Here is a 13,475-nt window from a genome sequence, read left to right as displayed (position 1 = left end):
CTCTGAACACCAAACTCAATAACACCAAATGTTATTCCCAGAGAAAATATTTTAGTGTATATAAAATTCTACCCCTGTTAAGTGGGGTAAAAATTCATTGGTTTAACAACGCTCTTCACTGCCTGAACTGAAATTTGCTCAATAAAGCAGTACCACAGAAAAACGCTCACTAGAACAAAAACCAATGAGAAAGTCTTTTTCCTTTGTGCCATTAGAATATCAGATCTAGAACCAAGGTATACTGAGGTAGAAGATGTTTAAAACCTCTTTTATCTGGGAAAAAATAAGAAAATTACGATAAGAATTTTAAAAACATTTTAAAACCACAAAAAACTCTGTACTCTATGTTCAAGTACTGTGCAGTTTGGCATAAGCAAGCTAAACTCTTGTTGAAAAAAACTTAATAACAATGAAAGTTTCATACTTACACAGCAGCTTGCCTGATGCTGATAAAACAACTTTAACATTTTTTCGATCCTTGAAGACCAACTAGCAAATATATATATATATACACACACACACATATATGCATGCACAGACATTCCTCATTCAGCAGAGAGGAGGACAAGGAGACTTAGTCTTTTCCTGGGCTGGGAGGAATCAATAAAATTTTCACTCCCCCCAAACTACTTCTTGTAGTTGACTCCCTTGGATGCTCTGAAGCACCGCAATTATTACCCGCCAAGTGAGCTCGTTCAGAAGCTATGTAAACCTACCCAAAGTCACGGCCGTTATCCCACTGACACAGGGTTCAAGTTCAACACTTACAGTTGGCTCCGCACAAGACAGACGTCCCCTACCCTACGCTCACCCGCTCCTCCAGCGCTGCTCGACACCCTGACCGAAGGCGCCGGCCACCACCCTCGCCAGCCCCTCTTATCTCGCTCCCACCAAGCCTCGCTGGGGGCTGGAAGCTCCTTAAGAGAATGAACACATCTCAAGAGATATTAACTCTTAATATCTGCAGACTGGCATCTGCTTCCTCGGCAGTTTAGCCCCAAATGTTTGTCTGGAAAGAGCGCTCTAAAACCAGTCGGGATTTCTACGAAATCCAGCCCTGTACTGGTTTAGCTTTAGACTCTTGTTATATTAACACAGGAATCCCAGGAAAACAAACTCCCTTGGCTAAATATTTAAGGCCGGAAAAGTCTGAGAATGCTTTTGATCAGCAGCATCCGGAAAGACAAAGAGCTCAATAGATGTAGTAAAATTAAAATATGTAAAAATAACTTAAGCTTCATTAAATATTTAAACATGCCCAACACCACAATAACAGTATGAGCCAAACTGGTCATGAAAACCCACTAGTGCGCATGGCAAAACCATCTTCATCTGAAGGTTTGCCTTGTTTATGAAAATCCAAATGGTCTATTGTATTTCATGTATTTAGACCTACAGAAGTGCCATAAACCTTATGCGGCGACGCTCCAGCAAATACCATGAGACGCGTATTTATACAACATATATGAATCAAGTCTGTATCAACTGCACGTGCACATCCGAACTATCAAACCGATTATTCTGCCTAAACACACTTTACTGATCAACTCAAACAAAGTGAGCATCGCTGTAATTCAGGGAAGCCTTTCCAAAACAAACACGAGCATCACGTGTCTCATCCCTCGCAACATGCGTGAGACAAGAGTTAAACATATCACAACGTATCACTGGCCACCCCATCGGATATTGTTTCTGCCTATTGCGTTCAAAGAAAGCGCACGCGCTCACCGGAAAGGCGAGCGCCAGATGAAAAGGTTCAAGTTTATTTGGGATGCTGCAATTAAACTGCTGCTCCTTGGGATTTTGGTGGGCGGAAGCCCACGAGACCGTATGACTTTAGCAACAGATGCACAGAGCGGTGTCTTAAGATACTAAAATTTTATCAAGGACTTCCATTATTCTGGAAACAAGAGCTATTGTTTCCACTCACATCAGCGCTATTTTGGGAAACTGGTTATACACACAGTTGCTCAAATTAGCTTTTATTCAACTATGCAAAAATAACAGCTGAAAAGTAACCTAGCTGAATCTACTTCATCTGCTTCAAAAATCACGCACGTCAATATGAAACAACAAACAAGTGAAAATCTGCACAAGAAAGCTTGGAGCTAGCAAAGAAAAATCCAGTGGTTTAAGTGAAGAATATTTTGGTTTGATTGTCCTTCTCCTTCCTACCAGCCTTATTTTCAGGTGACTTAAACCTTTTTGGCATACCTTTACCTTAGCTTCCAAAGCACAGCTGTAGACACACGTTATTGACTTAAAAACATCCATCCTACAGCTGATTAAACTCCTGAAATGAGCTTGTCAGGCCCCTCCCGCCACCACCCAGACAAAAAAACATTGCTTTTCGCAACAGTACTGTGAATATCATGGCCTAAAAGGACAACAAGCTGTAATCACCCCCACGGCGCTTCAGTACCAGTGCTGGAAAACAGCGTGGACTTGCATCGCAAAGTGATTTAATCTGAAAATCTCTGCATGAATAAAGGAATGATAACAGTGAAAGGGAATGGGGACTGGAGTTAGCAATTTCCAGCTATTGGGGGGGCTTAAAAAAAAAAATCAAACACTAACACAGCAGCAATTCATATAAATTCCTGTAAAAAGCTTTTTTTTTTTTGAGGAATTTTTTTAATTGCCCTTGGGCACTTCATAGCCATATCTAATAAGCTTGAAATCACGCAAGGTCATGAGTATGCAGCGTTTCTGAATATAAAATACCAGGAAAATACCCTGTTTGCGTGACTTCCAGTTTTCCAGGATCATTTTCTTCACTGCACTAGAAACCGATTTCTGAATCTCAATAATTTGGTCTGTTAATCTGTTTACATACTTTTCTTCTTTTGCACAGCATATCCCTTAGTATGGAAACACCCTTGTCAATACAAACCCCAGTAATTTTGTCATGCCTGATGCTGAAATATTTACATTAACAGTTTGCCGGCCAAATACCTTCAGTATACAAAGGACTCATCTGACAGCTAGTCAGCCAACTACCTACAAGTCGTAATTCGTCTGTACAACAGCTAATGAGATGAAAGCAGATACACACAAAAGCAGTAGGTTGACTGATTACTGAAAGTAATTGCAGGCAGAATTCGATGACAGAAATCTATGTAATTCTATTAAAGGAAAGGCAGTTGCATAGGAAAAGAAGGGAAGGTCAGATAAAACCCCTAGAATGTAAAGAGAATGCACCAGGAATTTTATATACCATACGAACACATCGAAGGACACAATAAAACTTTTAGTTATATTTGACTCTATTCCTCCCATCCCTTCCTATCATATTTAGCAGTTTATATAGCATATTTGGCTGTTTATATAAAGCCAGGCAGGCAGCAAGGCGAGCCCCCGCAACAGCTTACTCAGAAATACATGCCGACGGAGGAGCACGCAGGATATTTTACGTCCTCATCCTAAGTACATCCCAGCATTTAACTTCAAGGTTTCCATGAAGAATTTTCCGGGTACTACAGCAAAGTAAACTCCTGGCACGAGGCGCAGCTCCTGCTGCGTGCATCTGCAGCGTCCCTTCTCAGAGAGACCCAGTCCTAACGCCCTGCCTTGGCACTGCTGTGATCCAAATAAATAGCAATATTGTGGATTCAGACCGAATCACGCCCTGCTGCACTAAAGAAGGGTCTGAACCGGGGATCACGTAGGCACAAAGCTGTGCAACGTACAAATGGCAGCACCGTTTACAGAGAACTTTTCCCTTTTTTAACACGTACCAAGTGATAAACCGTGATTTTATTTGGTATATAAATATTAAAAATATTTAAGAAGTTAATGATGATATATGGTCCATGATGAAGCAGTCCCGCCTACATATATACATCTCTACCGTGAAACCCTCGCAATTTCCACAGCGGCTTTATAAAAACTGTATCAGAGACAATAAAATACCGTGTATGCCCTACAGACCAAATACTGGCACTTAGGGGAAACGATGATTATTGCTGCGAACATATGGCGACCGAGGGATAAGAACTACGCTCCTCTCTGAGTAGGTCACACCACACAACAAAGAACACAGTAAATTCACCGGGGGAAAATGGGCATCTAAGGTCCGCTACAGCTCTTGTAAGACCTGGCAACAAGGAAAACTCTGAGGAAGTATTCACTTTATAAGAGAAAGAAGGCTTTCCAACAAGCAGGCAGTCTTGTCGTTCAAACTAACCCGTCCTCCCCAAAAAATCATGGAATCCAAAATAATTTTTAAAAAAAAGCTGACATAAGGATGGGATATATTTGTACTCATGTCCTTCCTCACCAAGTATATCACAAGAAGGTGTTGTCTAATGTAAAAATCTATTCAGCGTGCCAAAGAAGTACCAGCAATTCTACCTCCCCGCCTACTTTGTGCTATTCTCACTCAGTAAATATCTTCTTACAAAAGGAAGATACCTATCAGCCATCGAGATACACCATGGTTTACCCAGGGACCACGTCAGCCACCCTAGGATTAAAATAAGACTTTGTTTTCAAGGCAAATGAGTTCATTTTCACTAAATACGTTTTACTGAGCTTTATCGAACCAGACCATCAGCCGCGCCAATACATACTTCAGTCTCTCCTGCAGAGTTCACCGTCGCCCAAGCTCGGCTGTTTTATCACTTGACCCCTGCGAGTTGTTCTGCCTATTCCATCACATCAATTTGACAGACACTACGAGCAATGTGGGGGCCAGGAAGAGGAGGGGAGTTATAGCTTACTGCGGCCAGGTTCACACATGGCTAAATAACATCTTGAAGGATGTACAGCAATTATTTTAGCCCTCCTTAAACCCCTATACTTGCCGATCAATCCAGTTTCTAACGGTAGTGGGAAGCCTGGACAAATCAAGGGATTCAGACTTGGGTTTCCATTGGAAAACCCCAATCCTACTCATGAGCAAAAACTGAAAAAAGAATTTATTCCATTTCCAAACTACACCGTAACTTATACTTCACCTTTTACGCCAGGGAGTCGGAGGAAATCAGACTCAAGATCGGACACGCGAATGCCAGATAATTAAACAAGCGGATCACTGAGGCATAAATAAAGTTTTAGATTTACAGCAAAGTCTTCTACTGTAATACAACCAGGATGACTTTTCAAATGTTTTCATGTTCAGCACTGGCCTAAAAAAATCCAGTGGAAACTGGAAGGGTTGGATTCCCTCCCTGCTGGCACCTCCCAGGGCCGTACAGGAGGCAGCGGGGTTAGACCCGAGGACCAGTCTGATTAAAAGCCTGTCCTCGGTGTTTGCATACCTAATCAGCTGAGTGTTGGGAATCATTTTATCTGAGCAGTACTAATGAGCTAAATCACTATTATTATTGCAGTGATCACCCATCCGTAAGCGCCTCGCCAATGATTTATTTTTACCTTGTTCCACGGCAAAGCAAACGCGGATCTAGTGAAGAAACCTCGTCCTGACACCTCCTCTCTACCAATGCATGGAGCCTGCAAGCTCAGCGCCTACCAAAGCAGAAATATCTACATTTTCACTTCAGCTCTCCTTCCTTAAGCGCTTGTTACACAGCGGACGGCACCGTTGCATTTCCACGCCAGGAAAACCAAAGACGCCGGTCTGAAATCCTTGCGGCTCCGCAGCCGTGAAGCTGGAGCAGGACGCAGGAGCCAGTCTGACCTCCAGCAGCGGCCCTGAGCTCTGATGCATCGAGATAGTCGTATCTCTGTGCAAAACGGGCTTTCCACAGCGATAAAAGGAAAAAAATCCAACAAAGATCGTTCTAAAGGTATGTTAATGGCCACACTGGGGATCTCCACCCAGCTCACACTGAGATCTTTGTTATTTACCATTAATTTCCACAGAACAAGCTCTCTGAGGCAACATATTTTTTTTTCTGAGAGAGAATACACATATATTGTGCCAGTTGTGCCCATTGGAAGTTCACAATCCATGTGAACCCTCGGCCCTGTGCTCTGGCGTGGCCTTACGGCGAATCTCATCTAGACAAAAAGAGACGAACCACAGCCCCGCTGCGCAGCCTGGGCTTCTGGTGCTATAAAAACCCCAACAAATATACACCTAACAACGTACTGTATTAAACACGACGGATACTCCTGCAGGTCGTCCCACAATCTGGGCAGGTTTTCATACCTGTCAATATCCATGACCGGGTAAAAGTTTCCAAAATATAAAAGAAATCACGTGGACGTAGGAAAGAACTATACAGCTCGCCTATTGTATTGGCAAGTGATGTAATTTATATATTGGCTAGTGTTTTCCATCACACTAGCTACAGAATGTAATTATAATTAAGAGACTTAATATTCCCTCCAAAGAAAGCGTATGAGTAGAAAAGAGCGCAGGCACTGGCTACACTTGGAAACACAACTTTGTCTAAGGAAGTAACTTAATTTTTTACATCATGATATTTTTGTAAACGAGAAGGCAGAGCGGGAAGCTCTTTTGCACCAGCGATGCGGTTCTCTTTTGCAGCCTCCCAGCGTATGGAATTATTTCATTCGCTTTTACTTGGAAAACAATTGGTAAAGAACTCCGTTTTCATCAGCAGGCTCTCCGAAAAAACAAAATAAAATAAAAACCACACCCCCGGGCTCCTGCTAAATCCCAGGAACCCCACTGGGGAGCGGGGCAGGACCAGGCAGACGCACCGGCCAGACACACCGCCGCCCTGCCCGCTCCGTCGCCCGCCTTGGGGGCGAGGGGAGGCCCCTTCCTCCCCGGGCGCTCCCGCCTCGGGTCCCAGCTGCCCCCCGCGCTCCCCACGCCAGGGGAGCCCCCCAGCCCCCGAAATAATGGCTCTGGGGTGGGGGGGGGTGGCGGGGAGTTGGGGGTGCAGCCCCCGGGGCCGCGTCCCGCCGCGCCCGCGCAGCGGGGGGGTGCGTGTGGGGGGTGTGGGTGTGCTGTCGCCCCGGCTGTCATCCCCAAAACGGGTGGGGGCTCGCTGGGACACCCCCCCCCCCCGCCGGCCATCCCCGCCCCGGGGCTGGCCCCGCCGCTCCTCTCGCCCATACGGGGTCCGGGTCCGCTCCCCGGACGGGGCGGCTGCGGCACCCGCGGAGCGGGAACGGCCCGACCGAGCCCCCGCCGCGCCCGCGCCGCGGGGTGTTCCGCGGGCTCCACGTCAACCCAAGCGACTTTTGGGCTCAGAAGATCGCTTTTTAAATTTTTGCTGCAACAGAAAACACGGTTAGAAAAAAGACATTTTCTCCGTAGGGGACACGGAGCCGCGTACCTGCGCAGGGCGCGTTCTCCGGCGGGCCCCTCAGGGCGTCTCCATCCGCCCTCAGCAGAGCCGGCGGACGCGGGGCCCCGGGGCCGGCCTGTCGCGGTGCCCCGGCCCGTCGCGGTGCCCCGGGCTGTCGCGGTGCCCCGGCCCGTCGCGGTGCCCCGGGCTGTCGCGGTGCCCCGGCCGGTCGCGGTCCCCCGGCCCGTCGCGGTGCCCCGGCCCGTCGCTGCCTTCTACCGACGCCCGGCTCCCATCGCCCGGCGGCGGGCCCCGGGGCTGCGGGCGGGGTGCACCTCCCTGCCGGGGCCGGCCACGCTGCTTGTTCATGGAACGAACGTGCCCGCTGCAGCTCTCCTCTGCTGGAAAGGGAAGATTAGGATCTTCACTGGGCAGGGATTGTGCTGAGCTCTAGTTTTCTTTCATGCTTCATTAAAAAATTAGATGCGGGATTATTTCAAGCACACATACACATATCAAGCAATTAGGCTGTTATTCTACTCTCTTACACAAGTCGTCTTTGTTTCGGGAAGGAAAAAAAAAAAATAATAATAAAAAATCTACGGACAATAAAGCGTCAATCCAAAAGCGCGGGGAATGAGAAGCTCTCGGGGAGAGCAGCCAAAAGGGGCGAGGACTCGCGCCCCGCCGCCGCGCGACACGGCCGCTGCCCTCCGCCGCGAAGAGCGAAGCGAGCGCTTCGCCAGCGCTACTCAGAGATGACATACGGACACTCCTGGCTGCGGGGTTACCTTCTTCCCAGCAGCTTTTCCGCTCTGAAGGGCTGGTGCCGCTCTTCACAAGGGTCAATAGCGAGGGATTGCTGCCTGCTCCAGCTGGGAGTGTCCTTCAGCGATGAATCACGCCGGTTTATCCCGGCATAATGTTACGGAACACTTTACTCAAGCAAAACTCCATATATGAGGCTGCAGGTTTTCATCTCTTGCCAATTTCAAGTGGGTTTTGTTATCATTAGAAGAATGTAATTACGTATACCTCACTATATTCCAGTCTGTTTCTCAACAGACTGAACATAAATACCTACACGTACTTAGAGAAGCATGACATCACATTTTAGCTCAGCTAAGTAGCTTTTAGATAACAAGCAATGCCCCGTCCTCGAGAGTGCAAAGATTAGATAAAATACTGAAGAAGAGCCGTGACTACCAGCCGTTTGTTTGTACATACTAGCGTAAAGTTTAACAGCACAATTTAATTCGTTTCGGTACTTTAATTAGTCATGCAGGAAGTATTCAAAACAGACTAAGCAACAATTCATCAAAAAAGCATTAGTATTAAATTAAATCAGCATCGGCTGCCAGCTGAAAGCTGCTAATAAAGCCAGGAACGCTCTCGCTGATGGGAGAAGCTGCACAACCTGTCCCCCGCTCCCGTCCCGCGCTCCCCAGACACAAATCAGGGGCAGGGGCTCCGGCGGGAGCCCGGCGTGGCACCACCGGTCTTTCCTGCTCCGTGCTGCTCCCGTTTCCTCTTTCAATGTTTATGGGAATATAATCTGCAAAATATAAGCGCTCTCAAAGAGTTCTCCGACACGGCCAAAGGTATTTTTGTCCTCTGGGTTCTGAGCACTGCCAGGCGTATGCTCCTATGTATAATTTCATTTTAGAAAGAGTTGCTCTGTTGGTATAACCGTTGCTCACTCACTGGACAGGCTGCAAAGTCAGACCCAAGTCTTGAGTTAACTGCTTATTCTTTACCTACGTGGCATCTTGGAGAGGTCCATGTTTTCTTCTTAGGGTTAATATAGTATAAATATTCATTTCAAAGATTCCTTAGAGTTTTGCAGGAAAAATATTGCATAACGGAGCACTGACTCAGGGTCAAAAAAATAAAAGTCAAGGGCAGACCTCCTTAGACCACTGTATCCCACAAGTCAGGTAAGGGCTAAAGGAGGACTTGACGAAGTGACTGGGAAAGAGAGAAATGGTTTAGCAGAACAAGTAATAAATGCAGAGGTCCAGGAAAGCCTTTATGGGGCTGAGGACCAGGCCTTTGGGTGGGCAGGGCACGACCCCCTTCCTCGCCCTGCTGCAGGACCAGAGCTGCTGGGTGTTTTGGACGACGAGCTGCTCGGGCAGGCGATTTGAAAGGCAGATGCCAGCTCTGGGCGTAAGACCTTAGTCAGGGCTGGGCGTGGAGGCCGGGAGCTTGGTGCTGAGCAGGCAGCGCTTGGATGGAGAGGACAGGAGCCAGAAAGCCCACGCGAGGAGGACGTTACGGCAGTCCCGGTTGGATACAGGGCATTGCTTGGACCAAGGAAGGGCGTCTGACTGGGTTTACTCACGGGTTCACGGATGGCATCAGGTGGTGGCTGTAAAGCTGCTGTGGCACAGCAAGTGTTCAATGGTCCTCCATGGACTGAGGTGGTAAGCCAGCCTTACGCCCCAAAATAGATGGCTAGAGAGAGAAATCTCCTTTTCGGGGGAGCTAACGAGAAAACAAGGCTGAAAGGGTGGCATAGACAGTGATTGCTAACAGAGGGCCAACACCTTGGGACCGAGGTCCTAACTCAGCTCGAAGACCGTCCTTTACAACGAAAAACACTAGCCTTACACATCGGCTTTAATAATACCTAGGTAATCATTTTCATATTTATTCCCACGAATACCATCCATAGGAGTAGACTCATCTGGCTGGAGCTCTCAGTGCTTGTGAATCGTCCCAGCCGTAACAGTACAGACAAGGAGCTTACTGAAGAGAAGACAAAAGGAGCAGCAAGGCATCGCGAAGAGGAAAAGTTTAAAAGGACAGGCAAGAAATCCCACAACAGTATCAGGATTATACGGGCTGTAAGTCTCGTGAAGGTTACAAAAGCCTCGTGTTTCTGTATGGAGATTACGAGGTCAAAACGTCGAATTGAAAAGGGCTTTATATGAATCAATTTATTCCACCTCACCCCATCAGTATCCAGGGAAGGTATACCCACCTGACTGTATGTGCACGTATAAAAGAGAGTTATTTCAAACAGCCCGGAAACTTTGTCTACAAAACCGTTGTTAAAATAACTCGTAAAATTATGTAAGTTATGAAATAAACTGTAAAGCATTTTAAGAGTCCCATACAGACTTGAGGATTAAAGAAATAATTGATGTCACCCATAAAAAAGCTAGGTGATTTATTGTGAGAGACATTTATTTCTTCTCCTAAGGAGGACTGCTCACTGCAGCCAAGCATCATGTGCATCCCTTTGCTGAGCGTTTCAGCGCTGGCACGTCATAGTTAAGGCAGCGATTAGCAATTAGCCAGAACGGTCCGAGTGCGTGCTGTGGTGTCTCATGCCAAGTTAAACTGGGGAATCCCGAAGCATCAAAGGCCAGCTATTAATAGCTACTATTAATTCATTAATTTAAAAGATTACATGAAAGAATTAACAATCATAGACAAAACCGGCCGGCAACATTAGTTCTGTTGATAGCAAATCCCGGTTTTGTCCTTACGGTGAATGAATAAGTGACATCTGTTCCTTCAGAAATGCTTGGGGGGGCCTTAAGTGCTGTGCCTCTGCCTTTGTGCACTATGTAAAAATAGATTTAAATTTTCACGTATCTTCAGACGCTTCCTAATTGGCCAGGCATGAAAACACATTACTATTTAACAGCATCTTCAGTGCAGCCCTGGGTTTCTGTGCCAACATTCAATGCGTTTTATTCATCCACTTGCATGTGGCGGTTTATGAATGATCACTTCATAGCTGGGGAACATGAAAGCCAGTTCTTTAGCTGCATATAGCTTAGACAAGCAGCAGTGTGCAGCTGTGGCTCTTAGTACTGCTAGATCGGATTCCGCAAATTCCCCATAAACACAGGGAAAATAGCTAAACCGGGACTATTATCGTTTCATTCTCTGTGTCCATCATGATCTAGTCTAGTTTAGGCACAAGGCTGAACTTGTTTTCATCTGTGTCTTAAACAGTAACTCTCCTATTAAGTCTACCTTATTATTACTATTTATAGTTCTCCACTACCAGCATCAGATATAACACATCTGTCTAAATTAGATTTTGCTATATCCTTTTTTAAAAGCCTTCTGCCAGTTTTAATCACCTTTATATCTTTGCTGAAGCTTTGCCAAGAGCACCCAGCATTTGGTGTTCCTGAAAGAACAGCCCAGTTATTGCAGTAGCAGCCCCCAGAAGACACACTGCCTATTTTCTATAACCTCCTGGATTTAGACCGAGATTTTTGGAAGACAAAGCGTGAGTAAATCATTAACCTTTGGGCTTGGTGGAATTTGGGCTGGACATAAGCCAGGGCGACAGAGATGCTCGCACACTTCACACCTCTGAGCAGCCCTTCCAGCCCACCTTCTCCTGGCTGTTCACCATCTGGGGCAAGAAGACTTTAAAGAGATGGTGAAACCCGACAGTGCTTCCAGGTGTCCGAAGTCTGGATATGCTATAATGATAATTTTGCTTGTTGATGGGAACTGAATCTCCACATCTTTGGAGATATAGCAGAGGGTCTTGACACAAAGAAGTTGTCCAAATTATAACCCTTCAGCTATCTTCTGCTTCCTGCAGACCTCAGGGAATTGAGGTGTTTGTGTGCTGATCCCGCAAAGCACCACTCAAAACCCGGCAGTCTCAGCAAGAAAAAGTTCAAAATCAGTGACAAGGATATTAAACTTTACATGAAAGGAACACGACTGAGCGTATTGAGTTTTGAAAATTCAAGTTCGGTTGCTACCAAAATTCTACCAAATTATTCTACCAAATTGTCTTATTTGGTAGAAGACTCAAGGACAATAGCTTGGAGACATATTCCAAACTATCGGTGGTTTATAGTCATGTTACAAATGTAAGGCTTAGGTTCCTGCATGCCCAAACAGTCCTTGGTTTCATATGGAATTAGTGACATAATTAACAACACTTAATAACGTTCAAGAGATACGCAGAGCCCGAAGACTGAACGAGCAGTCTAAATGGGCGCCTTCCTATAATACCAGCAAGAGTGAATTTTCCAGTCCTACAAAGGGAATTAAGGTAAATATCTACGGTGTTACTGGTCTCTAGCATTTGGAAATTACTTTCCCAGTAGTAAAACTGGGAACACGCTATTAAATCACAGCATTTTATGAAGAGCAGGACATACTGGGCATTCTTGTATCCTTCATTTGAGTTCAGACTTCCTGGTTTAAATATCACTTGAAGAGAGAGAAAAACCCCATCAATTATTTGTTCTGATTGCATCCAGTCTAACACCCCAGCCACCAAAGCAATCTCAAAAAGAAAAGGATTTCATACCAGTTCAGCATCCCTTCATTTTCAATGGCAACACTCAAATACGATTCCTTTTGGACATCCCTTTGAGAGAGCATGGCTTAATAGAACAAAACATACCACCTATCTGGTGTAATAAAAAACCTCAATACTTCAAATAAACAAGAAAAAATTATAGGAAAGAATGAGGTAAAGTTTACAGAAAGATGGGCAGGTAAAGAAAAGCTGGAGGGAAAAAGTAGGAGTGCTTCAAGGGGAAGGGGGTAACATAACATGGAGAAATAAATGCGTAGGGAAGAAGATTTAAGACAATCCATGGTTTGACAGGGGAAATCCCTCTACCCTCAAGGACCTGCCATCCTCTGCCTGACGAGAAACTGGATTAATTGGCCAGGGCAGGGTTCTGTGCCACAGCAGAAGCATGGGCATGCCCAAAATCTTCTTGTAAGGTTTTAGCCCATGGACAACATGAGTTGGGTTCAAAAAAGAAAAGATAAAAAGGTGGCCAAGTCACTAAGGCACACAAGGCAGAAGCTCTAGCCAAGCAGCAACCACCAAAATACTCGCACGCAGCTACGTAACGTTGTATTTCCTAGTAGAAGGTACTGAAGGTGTGTGGCATGTTTTAACAGCACGCCCCGCAATTTATAAACTACGGTTTCAGCGTGCCCGTTGTACCCACCAAGAACAATACTTTAGCAGACGACTTACGGCGTGTTTTTCCTTCGCTGCCAGGCTCTGGCAGGAGACACCTCTGCGCCAGGAAGGGAATTCCAGAGGCGGGTATCAACCGTAGGAACTATAGTCAGGAGCCTTTCTGCCAGATGAAGGATGCTTCACAGAAAGTGCGCTTCTGGATCAGCGGCAGCCGTAAAAAGCACGGAACCATGAAATAAAGGATTAAAAAAAGAAAAAAAAAATAAAAAGAGGGAGTTAGTTGAATAAACAGGGGGTTAAATTTTTTTCCACGCACTGTTTTTTTTTTTGCAAAGAGCAAGGAGAAAAGAGACAGGCATGAAAGAGACCCT

At 45.8% G+C, this 13,475-nt stretch overlaps 1 protein-coding gene across 3 annotated transcripts in view; it reads right to left on the bottom strand.

Moving 5' to 3' along the window:
- LYPD6 (LY6/PLAUR domain containing 6) overlaps positions 1-8,068 on the bottom strand; it is a 39,866-nt gene extending 31,798 nt beyond the window's left edge. The window contains exons 1-2 of one of the 3 annotated variants that reach the window (XM_075512030.1): positions 7,961-8,042; positions 7,218-7,567 (exon numbers count right to left, since the gene is read on the bottom strand). The gene's annotated coding sequence lies outside the window, so the exon portion shown is untranslated. Of the gene's footprint in view, positions 1-7,217; positions 7,636-7,717; positions 7,817-7,960 lie in introns of those variants that run through there. The other 2 variants (XM_075512029.1, XM_075512031.1) reach the window with 2 other exon arrangements.
- Between the last annotated feature and the right edge of the window lie 5,407 nt (positions 8,069-13,475).

The sequence above is a fragment of the Mycteria americana genome, chromosome 9, assembly GCF_035582795.1.
Source record: "Mycteria americana isolate JAX WOST 10 ecotype Jacksonville Zoo and Gardens chromosome 9, USCA_MyAme_1.0, whole genome shotgun sequence".
Classification (NCBI taxonomy): Eukaryota; Metazoa; Chordata; class Aves; order Ciconiiformes; family Ciconiidae; genus Mycteria; species Mycteria americana.
The sequence above is the reverse complement of the archived record's forward strand: the minus strand, read 5'-3'. Positions and strand labels throughout refer to the sequence as shown.